This window comes from Marmota monax, unplaced genomic scaffold (genome assembly GCF_021218885.2).
Source record: "Marmota monax isolate L192 unplaced genomic scaffold, Marmota_monax_Labrador192_F-V1.1 WCK01_AAM20220418_F8-fsc00033, whole genome shotgun sequence".
NCBI classification, from domain to species: Eukaryota; Metazoa; Chordata; class Mammalia; order Rodentia; family Sciuridae; genus Marmota; species Marmota monax.
This window is the reverse complement of record NW_026694282.1, coordinates 14,510,932-14,530,944: the sequence shown is the minus strand read 5'-3', so window position 1 is coordinate 14,530,944 and position 20,013 is coordinate 14,510,932. Positions and strand designations below refer to the sequence as shown.

The following is a 20,013-nucleotide window of genomic DNA, read 5'->3' as shown; positions in this document are numbered from 1 at the left end:
TTATCTATTTGATGAATTATCTTTTATTCTTTAAAAGAAAAATTAAATATACATGTATTCCTTATCATGCATGACACTGATATTTAAATTGTCAAATATGTATGTGAATAATTGCTTGTCTATTCACCTTGTCTCTGATTTGTAATCAAATGTTTGTCTCCATTGGAATGTTAACAATATACTGGTACTTAAGCAGGATAAAGCAATTCTCTAATACTTTAAAATAATAGTATAAGGAAAACAGATAGTATTTTATGGTCACATTAATTCTAAACCTTTCAAAATATACTATCTAAATTAATTTTCACAAATACTGTGCACTAGATTTTATTTTCCTGCACTTTATTGACCCATAAATGAAGGAACAACGAAATATTAAATAACTTGCCACATGGAGTTGCTGGAGTCTGTACTCAAAGTTGAGAGTTGAGGCCTTAAAAAACAACTTTCTTAACTAACTGTGCTTCACTGCTGCAGTGGGAAGTCCACTGGGTCTGGTATTAGATTTAGGTCAGTGGTTCTCAAAATTTCTGGGCCAGCAGTATCTGTATTATCTGGAAATTTGTTTGAAATGCAAATCCCTTAGCTTCACCCAGACCTATGAAACAGAAATGCAGGAGGACCCTGCAATCCAAATAAGTAAACTCTTGACGTGATTCTGATAAACTATGAAGCTTGAAAACAGTTCATCCAGTTTTAAGACCGGATTCTACTATTGAGTTTCTCAAGAATTGCATACAAATCACTGGATATTTTGAATGAGAGTGTTCATCCTAAAAATCTAATAGTAATTCCTGCATATTTGGTGACTGTGGAAATTCTGAGGTAAAGTATGAGTTTTGTGATTCACAGAGGGCTCTTAAGATGTTATTTGGTCTTAATTTATCACAGCACTTTGCGAAGGTGACTGAATTTTTCATCATAAGCTTTTAGGAGTATGATAATGTCTTTGAAGCTTGTGTGTTAGCTTCTAAATCAGCAGCTTCTATTGATTAAAATTGATTAGCCCATCATTGTAGCTTGCTGTCTAATGATGCGAAGATTGGCCATGAAGAGACAGGAAAGGGTGAGTTTCTGCCCAGAGCACCAGCTCTGGAGGGTAGTCTCCATTAGTGCATCAATATGGAAGAACTGTGAATGGTTCGTAGTAGGGGAGATCGGAAAGAGAATTTGCTGAAATATACTAGTGCGAAACTGTTTTTTTTTTTTTTCTTTTCTAATTCTGCTCATCCTGGGAGCTGATGCTCTTGTTTTGTCTTTGGCAGGTGACTGAGGTAACTCCACCCTCAGTGTGAATCAGTAGCTTTGAAATGTGGGACAAAGTGCAGGGAAGCTCTGGATCATGTAAGGGTGGTTCCAGGGAGAGGACTTAACACAGATTGAAGCAAGCCTGCTTGATTTTAGATGTCACACAAACCTAGCAGGGAGAAAATCAGGAGGTAGGCAGTGAGTGAGTCTGGGTGGGTCTGTGAAGGCTTCTCTTTCTTACCCTTACTGAGGCACAGAGCTAACAAAAATGGTTCAAAAGGAGGAAATGACAGAATGGGGGCTCTCAGATTTCAGATAATAGGGATCTAGACTATTTCTCTTTTTCTTTCAGAAACACACATACACAGACACACGGGGGGGGGAGCGAGAGAGCGAGAGAGAGAGAGAGAGAGAGAGAGAGAGAGAGAGAGAGAGAACCTGAGTAACTAAAATAAAGATTAAATAATAAGCAGATTGGGTGGTGGTTGAGTAACACCATTCGGAGTTGTCATATAACCCACTCTTAGGTTCTTTTTTCCTTTCCTTCACCGTAGAGATGAGTCTCAAGAGGATGTGCTTTGGAGAAAATAGACATTATTTTATATTCCACTCAGATCCTTCCTCCATTCTGCTAGAAAGCCTAGCTCCTAAATCCTCTTCCATTTCTTGGTTCTCAGTTATCAATAGAATGCACAACACTAATGTTGCAGAATGAATAAAGAATCTCTTATCCTATAAGCAAAATTTCTTTGTCAAAAAGGAAATTACTTCTAAATGAATTTTAGAAAGTTGCGTGTGAATAACATAAGAAACAAAATATATAGATACAGCCTACTACATACTTTTCTATTAATCCGTATGTCTTTTGCAGCTTAGATAATACAATATATTGTTTTAAGGGAGAAATTATGTAGCAATGGTGTATGAGGAAGAAAAAAGCCCCTTTTCATTTTTACTAATTATATGAAATAAAAGACAAAACAAAAGAAAATCAAGCATCATCCTGGACCCAAAAGCTATATATGGATTATATGGATTACATATGTGGATTGAAGTTTGGAAAGTGAATACAATTATTAAGTTTAATAAGCCCCAGCCAGGTATTATTGTTTACATGGGACTAGGAAATTCTACTATTCTTTTTGATTTCAAGAGTAAGCATTGAAAGAGTATCAAGTTACTATTAAGTTTAAATGAGTAGTTACTTATCTATATAGATCTTTGAATATAGTGTTAAAGTTCTTTAGTCTGATCATTTTTTAACCATTTTCCCCTCTGAAATATCTTGTTCCTTCTATGTGTAATGGCAATTTCAGTGAGTATCATATACCACAATCTAACTTCCCAAATATTTTAATTATAAAACAAATGTAAAGTGGGAGTTTACATATTTTGTTACACATATGGAGAGTGATTGCTGCTCATCATTGAATGTTCTTGAGGTTCTATATCAGCCTCATTGTGATGCAGGAGAAATTGAATAGCCAGGACAGAGTTCTTAGTATACACAATATGTTGTACTTTTCTAACTGAACATTTTGCATCTTCTTTGAATTATTTACAAGTCTGTATCCACAGCCCCTCTCAAATTGAGAGCATTTCTTGCACCGATTTTCATTATGGTTGAGTTGTGAGATATCCCCCAAAAGTTTATGTTTGAGACAACGCAAGAAGGTTTAGAGGTGAAATAATTGGGTTGGTGAGTTTTAACCTAATCAGTGTATCAGTCCCCTGGTAAAGATCAATTGGGTGGTAACTGAAGGCTGATAGGTTTGGCTGGAGGAGATGAGTTATTGAGGATGTGACATTGGAATTTATATTTTGTCCCAGTTGAGCCAAGGATAGTTTCTCTCTGCTTCCCAGTGGCCATGTTCTGAGCTGCTAAATTCTACCATAAACTTCCACCATGATGCTCTGCCTTACCTTGGACCAGAGAAATGGAGCCGGCTGTCTATAGACTGAGACCTCTCAAACTGTGAGCACCAAATAAACTTCTCCTCTGGAATGTTCTTATCAGGTCTTTTAGTGACAATAATGAAAAATCTGACTAAAACAGATACTCTTTCTCATTCAGCTTTGCATACTGGTGAATCTCATATGGTCAATGACATTTTTGTGGAATTTGAAACATTATTTCTTGAGTGGAATTCCTTATTTTTAAAAAGAATTTATGTAAGTTGGGATAATATGGAATTCAGTTTCTAGTTCTTCTATGATATTATGAGGTGTTAACAGACCAAAATGCCTAAATACATTACCTTGTTTGTATAACTTGTTTCCATTATCATTTTTATTATTGTTTGTTTCATTCCAAAGCATATCTAGAGAATGACAATAATTGGAATATTAGGCTTAATATTTAGATGTAAGGTACATTAAGTAATGTTTAGCCTTTCAAAAGAAGCTCAGTTTATTCCCGGGTAATAGTTTATGAGAAGAAAAACATGGTGAGGTGAATTTCCTGCTACATTGTAGTAGTAAAATCATGTGAAATTGATAGCATTTTATGAAATGTTCCATTAGTAATGAAGTGTTACTTTTCAAAGACACAAATAACTTTTTCATGTTCTTCAGTCTTGGAAATTATTGGAAGAAATTTAATGGCATGAAAACTATACTAGAACCTTAGTTTTATTTATTGATACTTCAACTATATGCATAAATAAGATATACTCATATACCCAAGTACATTTATTTAGTGTTTCATGCTTACAAATAGGTAAGAAACCCAGCTTTAAATGAAAATCATTTGTTTTTTTTCTTCTTTTCTTGCCTATACCCAACAGTTGATTGACGGCAATAATATGAATTTAAAGGTAACTAAAATCCCAATATTGTTGAAACTACACCACTATACAATCCCTTAGTTCTTAGTGATGCATATAAAAGCCAGATACATTTTCAGCTGCTCAGTATATTGTGAAAGTCTAATGGGGCTTTTTTTTTTCACCCCTTTCAAATTCTCCATGGGCTTTGAGTTACATCTTCAGGGATGTGTTTGTGGTTTTACAATTAACCTGTCAATGTGAGGAGTACACACAGGTGTTTTGTTGTAGTTTCTTCCTTTCATATAATTTTCCTTCAGTGCATATTTAACAAAAGCAATCCACAGTAGCCTTTGATGAGAAAAGGGCAAAGCTTTAATTTTGAGAACTGTTTTAGAATTTGCTTTGTGACTTTTGTTGCTGTAATATCTTCTGGAATGTACTGGTAAGGAAGCTTCCAGGTCTTCCTTTGTAATTACAGTTGCTTGTGCTTCTTTCATCCTGCCATGGCTCCTGAGTGCAGAAGAGGTTTTTGTTTTCAACCTGGCAGATATGTTGTTTTATGCTCTTGGTTTCCTTCAGATGGCAGTGTAAGCTATTTGCTCTGGAATAAACTGCCTTTTTTTCTTCTTTTACCCCTAAGAAATGAAATACAACTACAGTGTTATTTGACACTAACTTATATATTGCATTATCTCAAAGTTTTAAAAGTTCATGATTTCATATTAAATACTCAGGTTGTTGGTCTCTTTTTTATAGTATATTATTGTAATAAAATAGTCATTATTTGTATTAAAATAGTATTATTTATCACAACAAGTATTGTTTTGTCACAAATAATAAAATAGTATTATTTTACAGAGAGTTTAATTTCATCTTTGTGTATTTTTTCTTAGTTTAATGTAAGGTAACTATTAAAAAAAAAAAAAAACCACCTCAGTCTTCTAACAGATGATGATAAGTATCTGGGTCACATACTTATTTCCACTAAACTCAGATTCCTGGCAACTTGTGGGAGAGAATTATAGTCAGAGCAGTGCAATATTCATGATTAGTAGCATCAATGAATGTTACATGGGAGAAAGACAGTAAAATAGAAAAAGGATAGAAAAGTATAGAATTATCCTTCATCTGTACGAGTGATGAGCCACTGATTTTTAAAATTTTATTTTGAAATTACTGTTAAATATGTTTTAGGAACTTTAAACTTGTGAAAGGAAAATGTCTTCATATTTTTCTACTTATGAATAAGAATGTAATAGTTTGTGCCAAGGAAAGAGTAATGTGGAAAGCTTAAGGGCATTATTTCTTCTATTTGTGGGAATATAAACTTGGGAAATTATTCCTTATTTTTTTCCTCAAGGTCATAATAATCATGGCAACAATAAGAGAAAAGCATTGTATACAAGTCCCTATAATAAATGCTTTATATTTATCATCACATCTAATTCCTTACTAAACATTATTATTATTGTTGCTCTTTTGCTGCTGAGGAATTAATTTTGAAGTCATTGATGTGCTTGGGAAATTAGAAATGGAACTGGGTGCATGGCCCAGTCATTGGGATGATGCACCTCTGTAGAGTATGAGGTGTTAACTCTGCAGATATGGATTTTTTTATTAGAAGAGAAAATAACATTGACACTTCTTTGTCTTTTTCTACTTCAGCATTTCTGATTTCCCCTCTTCTTCCCTACAAATAAATATTTTCTATTACTGATGATTACAGTGGCAGCTTCATCTTCTCTCTAAAAGTCAGGAGCAGATAAACCTCTTATCCATGGATTCCATAGCACAAAAATGTATATATGTTTTCCTTATAACACTTTTAGGAATAAAGTTGATCACTTTATACCAAAACTTAGGCTCTTGAATAAAACTTTAAAGAAATTATCAATTTGACTACACTGACCTGAGCTTATTTCTTAGCATATTTTTGTAAAATATAGATGTAAATATATTCATTAAATAGAGCGTCTCCTTTCATTAGAAACATATTGCTGCTCTTACAGCTTTCTATTCATTGTTTGGAGCCAGTCTGAAAGTTTAAAGGCAGACTACTAGTGTTGAATTTTAATTCAGTAAAATTCTATTAGCCAAACAAATTTTAATTGAAGTGTACTATAAAAATGCTTAGTTTCCTTAATTCAAGTTAGAGTGACTCGCTTACTTTTCATGCTCCAATAACCCCTATAGAATCAATTGTACAAAAATGTGTTTATGTCCATTTTAGGAGAGGGGATTTCTACGTTTTGGGACAAAGTCAAGGCTGTGGTGGATGTTCTGTGCTTTTATTCCTTTAACATTTGTTGGTTTGGTAAAGACCTGGGAATTCCAATGACATTAATTTAAATTATTTTCTATTGATAGTCTTGGATTAAATATGCAGCACAAATATAGAAATTCAGTCATGAAATTAAAATGTTGAATTTGATATTATCTATTTACTTGCAAAATTATATTTTCTTGCCTTCAAGACTAGAAAATTGTGTTTGGCTTTTAAGAAAAAAAATTTTCTTACACTGGTTTGGTAGATTTAAAAAATTTATATTTTTTGATGATGTTGGCAAGCAGTCATTTGAAATAATATATAGATAAAAATGTATCTCTTTTTAATGCAAAAACCTACTCTCACTTACCAGGACATAAATTTATAAACATAAACACTGAAATGTTTTTTGTTCATAGATTTGCATAGTCTCCTTGTTTACCCAGTAGGTGCTGCCAAAATTCTAGTCTCAGCAAAGAATGAAAATTGGATCATTATCATTTGAAATAGAAATTAAGAAATTGATTAGAATGAATTATGTCATCTTTAAAGAAATCCTGGCAAAAAATTGAGTTTGCTTATTAATGGCCCATCTAAATGAGCAAACAAACGTCTGTCCTTAAAACAAGTATAAAATATGTAAAAACTAAAGAATATGATAGAAGACATGAAGCAAAATTAAATGAAAGAAAATATAATGTTAAAATTTAGCAAGAACATGTATAAGTACATGTAAGCACATGGGTACATTAGATTTTTTTAAATAGTTTTTTATTTTTTTAGTTGTAGATGGACACAATACCTTTATTTTATTTATTTACTGATTTTTATGTGGTGCTGAGGATCGAACCCAAGGCCTCGCACATGCTAGGAGAGCGCTCTACCACTGAGCCACTACTCCAGCCCTAACACTAGATTTTTTCATGGAAATTTTTCTTAGCATCACAGAACTTGTTATCAATCAATTTTTGTACAGTGGGGATTTACTTAATAACTATTAGTGTCAAAAACTCTGTAGTCACCTGTGAGGTCCAAGCACCTGACAGTAGCCTTGGCCCACTGCTGGCAGGGAGAACTGTGGAACCAATAAGACAGTTCACCATGGAGCAGTGAAGGAGGCTTTTATTCTTGACCAAGAAAAGAAGAAGTGAAAGGGAAAGATCATGTCATGTTTGTGACCAAAGAAGACCATGAAACCCACAGCAATGCAGTTGATGACTGAAGACCCCAGTACTAATTAGGAAGAGCACAGATTGATCCTGCCAAAGGAAGACTTCACCCAAACTGCCTAGCAGTCCCTGTGGGGACCAGTTCAAGTTGGCCTTATCTTGCTTCCACTATAACACAGAGGATATCAAGGGACCAGAAAGTGAAGACCAGTTCTAGGCTATGCAAGGATGCATGCAGAAATACCTGGACTTCTATCCTCAAGAGCATAAGGAAGTGGAGGAGGACAAACCAGTGGAATGTGTAGAGGAATGGCTCCCATGAGGCCCCTGCAACCAAGAAGGAGGAGTCAAGCTAATGAAGGCCACAGGGCCCAGAGCCCCAGTCCTTCCATTTTCAGAATGGACCTTTTGCAGGAAGCCTGTCAGTTGCCCGCCCTCCAAGAAAGTGTCTTTCCCTCTCTTGTTCTGTGCACTGTAATGTACACAATAACTTATTTTGATGATCAGGAATCTTGGCCCCTTGATATATACACTGAAAAAAAGTGGCAGTTATAGGTGTGTGTATTCTACATGAACCTGTCATCAAATGTAGCCACCACCTTTGAATTTTCTCAAAATTGCCCAGAATTTCGCCACTTTGACATAATGTGCTAAATATTCTTGGCAGCCAAAAATCTCTATCCAGGAATGTTTCTCATGAGTGAGCTGATTTATTCTGATCCACTTTTAGTACATTTTATCATTTTTTTGGAAATGAAATAGAAACAAAAAAAATCTTCCTTTCAAAATACTAGAGTGTGTCCATTCCTAAGAAAAGAGGCCAGATGGTCAGGGCATTATTTCTCAGAAACCATCTTGCCCTTGTGTATGTGACAAAGTGCTGAACCTCATTCCTGATTCATTTTGACTTCTATGTTTGCATTGAGCCCTAGGTTTTCTGTTTAGAAGGTGGAGTGGTTTTTTTAAAAATATTTTTTAGTTGTCAGTGGACTTTTATTTATTTTTATGAGGTACTGAGAATCAAACCCAGTGCATCACACATGCTAGGCAAGCCTTCTACCACTCAGCCACAACCCCACCCCTTAGAAGGTGGAGATTTTAATTGTTTGATTCCCAGACTCTTTCTAAGTTAATGGAGAGGATGTGTTTTCTTGTTCTGAAATCCTTTGGGGATTGTGTTCACACTGGCTCATCCTGGCCAGATGTAATATTCTTGAAGCTGGGACTTAACTGTTACCAAAAGAGGAAACAGTGTGAATAAAGTACTCAGTTAAAAGAAAACATGAGGGCTGGGGAGGTGGCTCAAGCGGTTTCGATCTCAGCACCACATATAATAAAGATGTTGTGTCCGCCGAAAACTGAAAAATAAATATTAAAAAATTCTCTCTCTCTCTCTCTTAAAAATAAAAGAAATAAAAGAAATGGTTTTTATCTCAGAAAATAAAGACTCTAGTCATTATGTATGCAAAAAAAGAATTACTAGTCTTTGGGCTGGGGTTTTGGCTCAGTGGTAGAGCACTAGCTTAGCTTGTGCAAGGCCCTGGTGCAAGGCCCTTGGTTCCTTCCTCAGCACCACATAAAAATAAGCAAATAAATAAAGGTATTGTGTCCAACTACAACTAAAAATTATTTTAAAAAGAATTACTAGTCTTTGCATCTAAAAGGTAAAATAAAATTTATTGAGTCTATTTATTAAGTATTTTATATACATTTTTTCCACTTCATCTTCCAAGTGAAATAGGTAATATTTTAAATTACCATTTTATATATATCAAGTAGAGATCCAGATACCCCAAATAAGTATTTTTAATAACTGTGCCAATAAGATATATTTACTTTATGTGAGGGAGATTGATGAGGATATCAGTGATGCTTTATAATAAATCATTAACTCGAACATTGTGCTCTGTTTCTAAAGTTTTTGTTTTAAATTTTGAAGTATTAATGGAAATATGGAATCCAGGCTTAAAGGTGTCCCTGTTGTTCATTTAGAGCTTCTAGAGTATGAGCATTTTTGACTTTTTCAACAATGTTATAAACCAACTGTGTTTTGCATTTTCTTTGATAAACATAGAACTGTAAGATATAGTAATTTTATGCCTATTTACTAGCTCTGACATTAAAATAAAGTCTTGAAATGTGAGCAAAATGATATTTATTGGATTTTAAATTCTCAGTGATTATCTCTTGAGATAGGATTTTTCTCTCCTCTTTCCTATACTCATAGGAAGATATAGCTTTGAGTTTGAATTTATAAGATTGAATTTGCTGATAGTTTTGTTCCAGTTCATCTCTTACTTTTGCATAATTTCCTATCTGAATTACTGTACACATATGTTTACATAAATAGGTTGACACTAAATGATTGGATACTATTTATGCCCATTAACAGAAATCTAGCAGTAACAAATGTTGACTAATAGTCTGAGTAATATACTCAGTAATATACACCCTTGTGTTTGTGACAAAGTGCTGAACCTCATCAATGGAAACATTGTACTTATTAAGCATTATTTTGACCATCATAGATTCTGTTTTTATTAATATGTAAAGTGTGATTGAAAAAGAATTATTGTCTATCCTTTAGAAGTAATCAGGTGAAGAACTTTTTAAAAAGATAATTTTATTACTGCTATAAAGAATATTTGGAAATGTTTGTTGGAAATTGGCCAATGAATCCCAAAGAAATTGCAGAGAGAAACCTTAGATGCCTTATTTAGTTTCCTGGAATCTTTTGCCTGTTCCCTTAGTTTGCAGATAGCTTTAATTTGTGGTGGTTTAAGTAAAAAAAAAAAAAAATGGAGGTGTTCAATTATACAAGCAAGTTAAACAGCAATATATCTGTCAGAAATTAATGGATTGTCCATATCAATAAATATGGTATGGGCATTTTAATATTATAAATAGTAAACATATCAACCTAGTTTCAGAATATCAGGGAGGTGTCTATGATACTTTGGATAAATTGGGAAGATAATTACTAATTCCTATCAGATTGTGCCTTGAATATTAAAAGGTTGTATTTTAAAAAATGGGGGTATAGATGCACTGGGTACAGTGGCACACACCAGTCATCAAGTAACTTTGGAGGCTTAGACAGGAGGATGGCAAATTTGAAACCAGCCTCTCAGCACTTTAATGATGTCCTAAGCAAAGGAAAATGAGCTAGAAATTTTACTTAGTGTTAAAGCACCCAGGGTTCAATTTCCAGTACCAAAAACAACAAAAAAAAGTATAGACATTGATTCTAAAGTCTGAACGTAAATAGTTCTGAAATTAACAATGCCATTGTTTTTTTGTGATGCATCTTGATATAGAGCATTTGTAAATCTTTATCAAAGTGAATCTGAGTAATGGAATGTGTTTCCACTTTTACTAAATGTGTGTGCTAATTAAACTTGGAGATTTATAAATACATTGCAATAAAATAAAAGCAGGACAATTCTAGTCCTAGACAATATAAATTAACTATTTCTTTAAAAAAAAAACCAAGATACGTATCTTCTAAGTAATATAAGGACACAATTACAGATATTCCTCATATCTGGTAGTTTCTCTCAGGTTGTTTTGATACTTGCTAGCTGATATTCTGCTGTTTTCTCTTTAAAGCATACACTATATTGTTTATTTTTCAAAAAAACACTCCATACCAAATAAGCAATTTGAAGAAAACATTCAATGTTTAGAATATAGTGAAAATTGTGTATTTATGTATGTAAAAAACATGTACATGCTTTATTGGAGAGGCTGAACATTTTTCAAGTTATTTAAAAAACTCCAATTGTTTTTTCCTACAGATGAAAGTTTGAATGGCTGATACCTTTTCCATGGACCTGCATATTTATAATCCTAAGAGATACTTAAAAAACCCATATGGTGCTTTTAGAGATCTATGTATATTTCTTCATTTAAAAATGCCAATATTTGAAGAGTTATCTTATTTTTAAAGAGTCTTAAGTTTTCTGCAACTTTGTTTTTTGGTTCAAAATTACCCCCTTGAATAGTCCAGAATAAGGACTGGGTATCTTACAGAAATATTTGCAGTATTTATTAGTGATATTAATTTTTTTCCAAATTTATAAGAAATATAATACACATGTTCTTTGCCCTGACTTCTGCTACTTTGTTTTCAAATAATAGATAAAAACTCGTAACACCTTGATCAGTGTCATTAGACACTTTTTAGTTTGTTATGAGAATGATCAAATGAATGACTTGATAAGTTCTTGTAAAAATGCTAAATGATAATATTCATGTTGAGGGCAGTATTAATAAGACCATCAGAAATTTTAGATGATGTCTCCATTCATATCCAACAGGTGCTCCAGGGCTGACTTTGTGTTATTTTTCTTTTCTTTTGTAATGCTTTACCAATGTAACGTAGAACAAATTAGTGACAGGCTTTCAAGTTTTTAAAATTTTTAGACTATTTGAGTGGCAGACGTTAGAATCAGTAGTATAATATTAATTTCTTCAGTTACCAGTATGTGTGTGTATGTGTATGCACATGTATATGTGTATGTGTATTTATATATGATATTTAATAATAAATATACAACAAATACATCTCACTGTACATATTTATATGCTTACTGTTATAGAGAATTTTTCTATAAAGCACAGTTATTTAAAATATATTCTTTATGATTGAAGGACAAGCAGCTTATAATTCTATATGAAATAGAAAACTAACAAAACCTTAATATTCATGAGCATTGTTATTACACTTGCATGTGTACTCTTAATAGAGAATTAGCTCCCAAAACACATTTTGAAATATGTAAATAATTTAAATTTAATTGGGATAATTGTTAGTACATATTCTAAATATATGGAAATATATTTTGATTGGCTTAAACTCAGATTTAATATTTCTTCTCTGTAGAGACAGATAACTATCCTGAGTATAACATTTTCAGGAGCTTTGGAAAAGAGACTACAAAGAAGAAGAGTTTGAGGTTTGTTTTCATTTTGTTCCATATGATTATGTTATTGATAGAAACAGTGTGTTAGAAAAAGACCCCAAAAAAGCAGTACTGTGTTTTCTTCCTCCTCACTTTGGAAGAACTATGAAACTATCATAGCCTGATGGCTGGCTGAAGATATTTCTTGTGCAAATACAGATAGAGGAATAAACAAACCATCTCTGGTAATAGCAAAGATAATTGGCCAGATGGACCTCCATCTCCACACCTGGATCCCTACATGTGCCTAGAACAATCAAACTGCATGAATGATGACATTTGCACAATATGATATTATAATTACATGTAGGAGATTCTTAGAATGATTTATTACTCTGAGTAACAGCTGCCAGGACTTCAACTTACTCTGCATAAATTATCTAAAAACACCTTTGAAATTAAAGAAATAAAATAACCATGTTGACATAGGGAAAAGGAAATCTCAAAAAAAATAAACATTAATATTAAACAGGTATCATTTTTTTCTCTTTTTGTTCTAATCTCACCAAAACCTGCAAGTAGTAAAATCTCATTATTCAAAACATGGTAACTCCTGTTTAAAATAAACAGAAAGTAAGAAATAGCTTGTATGCATGTAGAAAAAATAAAGGAAATCTTCAGTATGGTAATTATATATGGATTTTCTTTCTTTCCTGATTTTCCCCTTTTATTAGTGACATAGTGGTAGATTAATTCCTTATCACCCCCTATTGGAGACCAATCAGCCATATCATCCCTCTTTCTACAGAAAGGGCCCTTGAGATGGACTCAGCCATCTCATCTCTGCTTTGACTGTTCAGCCGGTGACATGATAAGAGAGGACTCATCTACTATAGTGGTGGTAGAGGCAGTGAGTTCTGAGTAGATTGTGCCTGCTTAGAATTATGCCTGGTTTCTCCTCCTCTTTTCCAGAACTGCTTTAGCACCTACCTGTTACTTTTCTGGTTCTCAAGCCTCCAGCCAATTCTATGAGCTGAGATACATTATTCTAATGCACTTCCAATAAATTCCCTTTTTTAAAATTAGCCAGATTCCATTTCTGCTGTTTGTAAGCAAATATGTTAACTGATGAAATTTTAAACTTATTACTTAACTTGAATTTTCTTCTGTTATTTCCATGTGATAATAATGATTGTCCCCTACAAATTTGTGAAACAATTAAGAAATTTCCTGTTTAGCTATCCATCTTATTAATATGAACATCAGATTGTCATTTGACTTCAATTTCTTTTTTTTAACCTGTTATAAAAAGCATACAACATGAAATATGTCCTATTAAACTTTGGTATGGTACAGTAGAGTTATCTGTATGTTCATTATTACATAGCAGATTTCTAGAATTTTTTCCATCTTGCATGACTGAGACTGCCCATTGCACAGCAATTCTCCTTTGTCCCTTCACCCTAGGCTCTGGCAGTTACTAATCTGCTTTCTGTTACTTTGACTATTTTAGAAAGTTCATGTAAGTGGTATCATGCATTGCTTGTTCTTCTGAGACTAGTTTATTTCACTTAACATAAAGGCTGAGAGGTTTATCCATGGTGGTGCACAATAGTTGTCTTTCTTTTGAAAGTATGAATGATACTCAGTTGTATGTATATTCACCATTTTCTTTTTCCATTTATTAGTAGATGAACATTTAGGTAGTTTCCACCTTTTTATTTACTGTGAATAATGTTGCAATAAATATGTGAATGTTAATATCTCATTGAGCTTGTTTGAAACTTTTTAGACAGATATCTAGAAGTGGAACTAATAGTTCTAGTTTTAATTCTTTGAGGAAATGCTGTGGGGCTTCTCAAAGCAGCTGCAGCATTTACAGTTCTACCAATGCTGCACAGGGGTTCCAATATCTCCCCAGCCTCTCCAACACTTGCTAATTTGTGTTTTTGTTGTGTTTGGTTTTGCTGTTGTTTTTTTATTTTTTGTTGTTGTTGTTTTGGGTTTTATATGGTAATGAAAATCCTTACAGGTGTGATCTGATATGTCCTGTCAGTTTTGATCTGCATTTCCTTGATGATTGCTGATATAAAACATATTTTTATATTATCTGTTGGCCTTTTTACATGTCTTCTTTGGAGAAATGCCTAATAGAGACATTCACCCAATTTTTAACTGGACTGTTCAATTTTTTATAGAGTGGGAACTCCTCATACATTTTGGATAGTAACCCTTTACTAGGTATGAGGTTTGTAACTATTTTCTCCCATTCTGTAGGTTGACCACTCATTCTGTTGTTTCATTCACTACCCAGGAACCTTCTAGTTTAATGTAATCCCACTCCTCTATTTTTGCTTTTGTTATCTAAGATTTTGGTATTATATGTAGAAAATTGTTGCTTGGATCAACGTCCAGGAGCTTTTCTATGATGTTTTCTTCTAGGAGTTTTAGATGTCCATTCTTAGGTCCAAGTCTGTAATGCATTTGAATTATTTTTGAGTACTGTTAAGAAAGGGATCCAACTGCATTCTTTTACTTGTGGGCAGGGAGTTGGCAGAAGAAAATGTTGAAGAGACTATCTTGTCCCTATGTGTAATCATAGTACCTGTCTAAGATTATTTCACCATATATGTGTATGTTTATTGTTGGACACTTTTTTATGTTGTTCTGTATATCTGTCTTTATTCCCCTGCCATCATGTTTTCTTTACTGTAGCTTTGTAGTCTATTTTGAAGTGGGGAAGCATAAGGGCTCCATCTGTATTCTTCTTCATGATTGTTTTTGTTATTTAGAATAAGTTGTGGTTCCAGATGAATTTGAAAATTTTTTTCATTTATGCAAACAATGTCATTGGTATTTTTATGGGGAATGCATTGAGTCTATAGATCACTTGGGGTAGAATGAACATTTCAACAACAATATATCTTCCAGTCCACACACACCGGACTTGGTATTTGTGTCACATCAATGGAAAACTTTCATTTTTAAGTATCTTCTCTAATTTCTTTCAGAAATGTTTTGCAGTGTTCAGTGTACAAATCCTTTGCCTCCATGGTTAACTTTGCTCTTAAGTATTTTATTATTTTATGCCATGTTCATGTGACTATTAATTTTCTTTCCAGATCATTTGTTATTAGTGCATACAAAAACCAATCTATTTTTCTGTTTATGAACTTGTCATTTTGCTGAATTTTTTTAGTTAAAATTTCTGTGTCTGTGTGTGTGTTTATAATCATAAGGTTTTCTACATATCGTGTCATCTTTGAAAAGAGATAATTTACTAATTTCTGTCTGAATGACATTTTAAAATTTATCTTTTGCCTATATTTTTACCACTATGAATTACAGTATTATGCGGAATGAAAGTAGCTCAGTGGGCATCCTTGCCCTATTCATGATGTTACAGGAAAATCAATGTTTTCACTGTTAAATATGATCTTAGTGTGGGCTTTTTAAAAATGGCTTGTAGAAAACTGCAGTGTAGTTACAATCCAGTCCTTGGATTTCTTCATTGTGGAAAGGTTTTTGATTATTGATTGAACCACTTTGCTCATTATGTCAGTCTAGATTTTGTATTTCTTCATGACTCATTCTTGTTAGTTTGTATTTCCAGTCATTTATCCATTTATTCTAGGTTATCCAGTGTGCTTATTTTCAAGTAATCTCTTAGGATCACTGATCTGAAACATCAGCTTTAATGTCTCTCTTTGATTTTTTCATGCTCTTTGTTTCTTAGTCTAAGAGGTTGTCAATATTTTTTAACCTATTTTTTAAAAAAACAAGTCTTAGTTTCTCTGATTATTTTTATTGTTTTTTTTTTTCTACTCTATTGCATTATTTCTGCTCTTACTTTCTTATCTCCTGCAGCTAATTTTGGCCTTCATTTGTTCTTTTTCTAGTTTTTTTTTTTTTTTTTTGAGTTGTAGGGTTTCATTTTGTATTTGAGATAACTCTTCTTTTTTGATGTAGGAGTTTGTTATTATAAATTTCTCTCAGTTTTAATTTGCTCTCATCCATTAATTTTTGGTATGTTGTGTTTTTGTTTTCATTTTTTGTATGCTTTCTAACCTCCCTTGGATTTATATCTTGTTTCTTAGGAGTGACTTGTCTAATTTATGTATATTTTTCCTTCTGCTACTAATTTCTAGTTTTGTTCTACTGTGGTTGAAAAAGTGATTTGGTATGATTTTAGTCTTTGAAATTTTTAAGCCATTTCTTGTAGCCTATATGTGATCCACCCTGGAGAATGTTCCATGTACACTTGAGAAGACTGTGTATTCTGTTGTTGAGATATTACGTAGATATTTACAGGTTCATTCAGTCAATAGAATTATTCAAGTCCTCAAGTTATTCATCTTTTGTCTGGTATCTCTATCTGTTATTAAAAGTGGGGTATTAAAATTTTTACTATTATAATTTGTTGTCTTTTTCTCCATCACTTCTGTTAATATTTGCTTCATATATTTAGGTGCTCAGATAGTGGATATATATTGACATATATAATTGTAATTCATCCTGGTGAATTGACCATTTTATGATGTCTTTATTTGTGTCTTGTGACAGTTTTGACTTAATGTCTATTTTTTTTTTCCTGATGTAAGTAGAGCTACCCCTGCTCCTTTTTTTCCAACATTCATACAGATTATTATTTTCCACCCTTTCACTTTTAGGCTCTGTGTTTCTTTAAATATAAAGAGACTCTCTTGCAGACAGTATATTGTTAGATCTATTTTTTTTTAATCCATTCAGCAACTCTATCTTAGATTGGGTTGTTTAACCAATTTACATTTAAAGTAATTACTGACAAGGAAGAATTTAGTCTTTCCATTTTGTTGATTGCATTATATCCTATTTCTCTCTCTTTTCCCCTCTTATCCTGTCTTTATGTTTTCTGTTGTTTCATTGGTTCTTTTTTATGCTCATGTGGTGTGATTTCTGTCTCATTGTTTTCTTTCATGTGTCTTTTATGGTATTTTTTTGATGGTTAGTAATCAGTTTCCATGAATCATTTATTATAAATTGATAACATTTTAAATTCAATCTTAAGCAATGATCTACACTCTTTTTTTGCCATCCCACACATAGTTTATGTTATTGATAAGCACAAATTAAATCATTTCATGTTGCATTACGTTAACATATTTTAAGTTATGTTTATTATTTATACTTTGGTCTGTTAAATTTTGTAACATTGTCAAAAGCTATTTATGCACCAACATTGTGGTACTTTAGAGGTTTAGCATTTGTCTAAGTTTTTACCTTTACCAGCAAGCTTTATACTTTTAGATATTTTAATTTTGATACCTGGCTATACTTTTATCTTAAAGAACTCCTTTAAACATTTCTTATAAGATATATTTAGTGGTTATTAATTTATCTAGTACTTGTTTACTGGATAAGTCTTTATTTCTCCTTCATTTTTAAAGAATATTTCTCTGGTTTATATAGTATGTTTGTTTGGTTATATAGTATTTTTTATTGGTAGGCTTGTTCTTCTTCTTTCAGCGTTTTCAATATATAATTTCACTCCCTTTTGACCTGAATGATTTCTGCTGAGAAATCATTTCACCTGATATCTATGGAGGCTCCCTTGTATGTGATGAGTCATGTCTTACTGCTTTTAAATTTCTTCTTTTGTGTTTGATTTCTAACAAGTCAATTTCAATTTGCCATGATGCCGTCTTCTTCACGTTCATTCTACTTGGTATTTGTTAGGCTTCTTGATGTCCATTTCCTTTCCCATATTTTAGAAATATTCTATAATTATTACTTTAAATGTGTTTTCTGCCCCCCTTTCTTCCTTTTCTCTTTCTGAGACTTCCATAATGTACATACATATTGGATGGTCAATGATTTTCCACAGGTAATTCTTTTCCATTTTTGCTCCTTTGACTAAATATTCTTTGAATAATTTCTAATGGGCTCCCTTTGAACTTACATTTTTTACATCTGCTTCATTAAGTCTGCTGTTGAACCTGTATGAGTGTTTATCAATTAAGTAATTTTATTCTTAAAATCCAAAATTCATTTAGTTTTTTGATATTCTCATTTTCTTAATGTATCATTTTAATGAGCTTGTTGAATCTATATGGATGGTATTTTGAGTTTTCAGCTAATTCACATATAGATAGTCCCTGACTTATGGTTTGACTTGTAATTTTTTAACTTTATGATAGTGCATAAGTGATTTGCATGCAATAGAAACAGCACTTTGAATTTTAATTTTTTTCCTAAGGTTGTAATCTTCTATATAATATTTTTAGTGATACTTGCCATTAGTAGTGGGCTATAACTTCTAGTCCACTATGCAATCATGAGGGTAAACAGCTAGTATTCTTCTGTGTACTCTGTTGCTATGCAATGATGTTCTGTAAACGCAAGGTGTATTAAGTGAAGTTTTGATTTTTTGGTTGGTACTTTTTAGCAATATATGACATTATAATCCATTTTGACATTATTATGAAAGCATGAAATATATCATGTTCTAATGATTTCATTGGTATGTAACCCCATTTGGAAGTCAAGGAACATCTGTACCTCAGTTTCTTTAAGGAAATATTCTAAAGATTTATTTCATTCATTTAGTGAGATTACATTTCACATCTTCTTCTTGTGCTTTGTTGCTTTGTATTGGGTTCCATATATATGAAAAAACAGTGAACACTCCCAGTTTTTACAGATTGACTTTACAAAGGAAAAGACCTTCACCAATTGGGACAGCTAGAGAATCTGTAGTTCTCCCAAATAATTTCTATAAATGCATCTTCTCTGTACTTGTGTATGTACATTCCCAGTTAACAAGATTTTTCCAGTTTTTTTCTCTCTCTCTCTTTTTTTTCTTTCTCTCTTTTTTTTCTTTTCTTTTCTTTCCTTTTTTTTTTTTTTTTTTAGGAATTTAATAGTTTGTTTTCCCTCTGCTGTCTGTGTCTACAGCTGATTTAAGCTACCCATCTCCTTTTTGTTCTTATACCCTCCCACACATATAGATTATGCTAGGTCTTGTCAGTACTTTAAGACATCTGAGACAGAATCCAGTCCCTCAGGTGCCCCCATGAAAAGCTGAAACATTGCACAAACACTCTGCTTTTCTGTTCTTTCTGGGGTGAAGTCACTATGCTGTATCTGTGTGTGTCCGTGACACTGTTGTTCCTCCAAAGCAGCAGAAAGCCACCCAGCTCTGTTTTGTTCTTGGTGGTCCCCAGGCATCTAGGTCATGCCATCTACCATCAATGCCTCAAGATAGGCAAGACAAACTATTCCTTACCAACCCCCTGATCAAAAAACCACAATGTTACACAACTATGCTAGCTTTTTCCCCTCCTCAGAAGAGGAAGGAATCTGGGAATTTTCTCTCAATGGCAACATATTGTGAAGGGGAAGGGTCCTGGCATGTAAATAGCACAGATTTTCTTCTGTGTGTGGTGTGTTTGGTTTTGCACTTACCTGAAGGGCAGGAAGCTCTTGTTTCTATGTTTTCTAACAAAGGGGATCAATCTGTATACATTGTTGTTCAATCAGTGTCCCTATGGGAAAAGGAGGGCCTGGGACTTTCTGTTTTAGCATATTTCTGTCAAACTTAAATGTCACAATTGTCTTAAATGCAGAAATTTTAAGGAAATTATCTCATATAGAATTGTCTATAACAACAACGTTTATAT

General features: G+C 32.9%; 1 protein-coding gene and 1 pseudogene across 2 annotated transcripts in view; both read left to right on the top strand.

The window, feature by feature from the left end:
- LOC124108823 (mitochondrial intermembrane space import and assembly protein 40-like) overlaps positions 1-14,129 on the top strand; it is a 59,951-nt pseudogene extending 45,822 nt beyond the window's left edge.
- Positions 1-20,013, top strand: part of Lingo2 (leucine rich repeat and Ig domain containing 2) — a 1,180,912-nt gene that overhangs the window by 46,971 nt on the left and 1,113,928 nt on the right. The gene's annotated exons all lie outside the window — the stretch shown is intronic.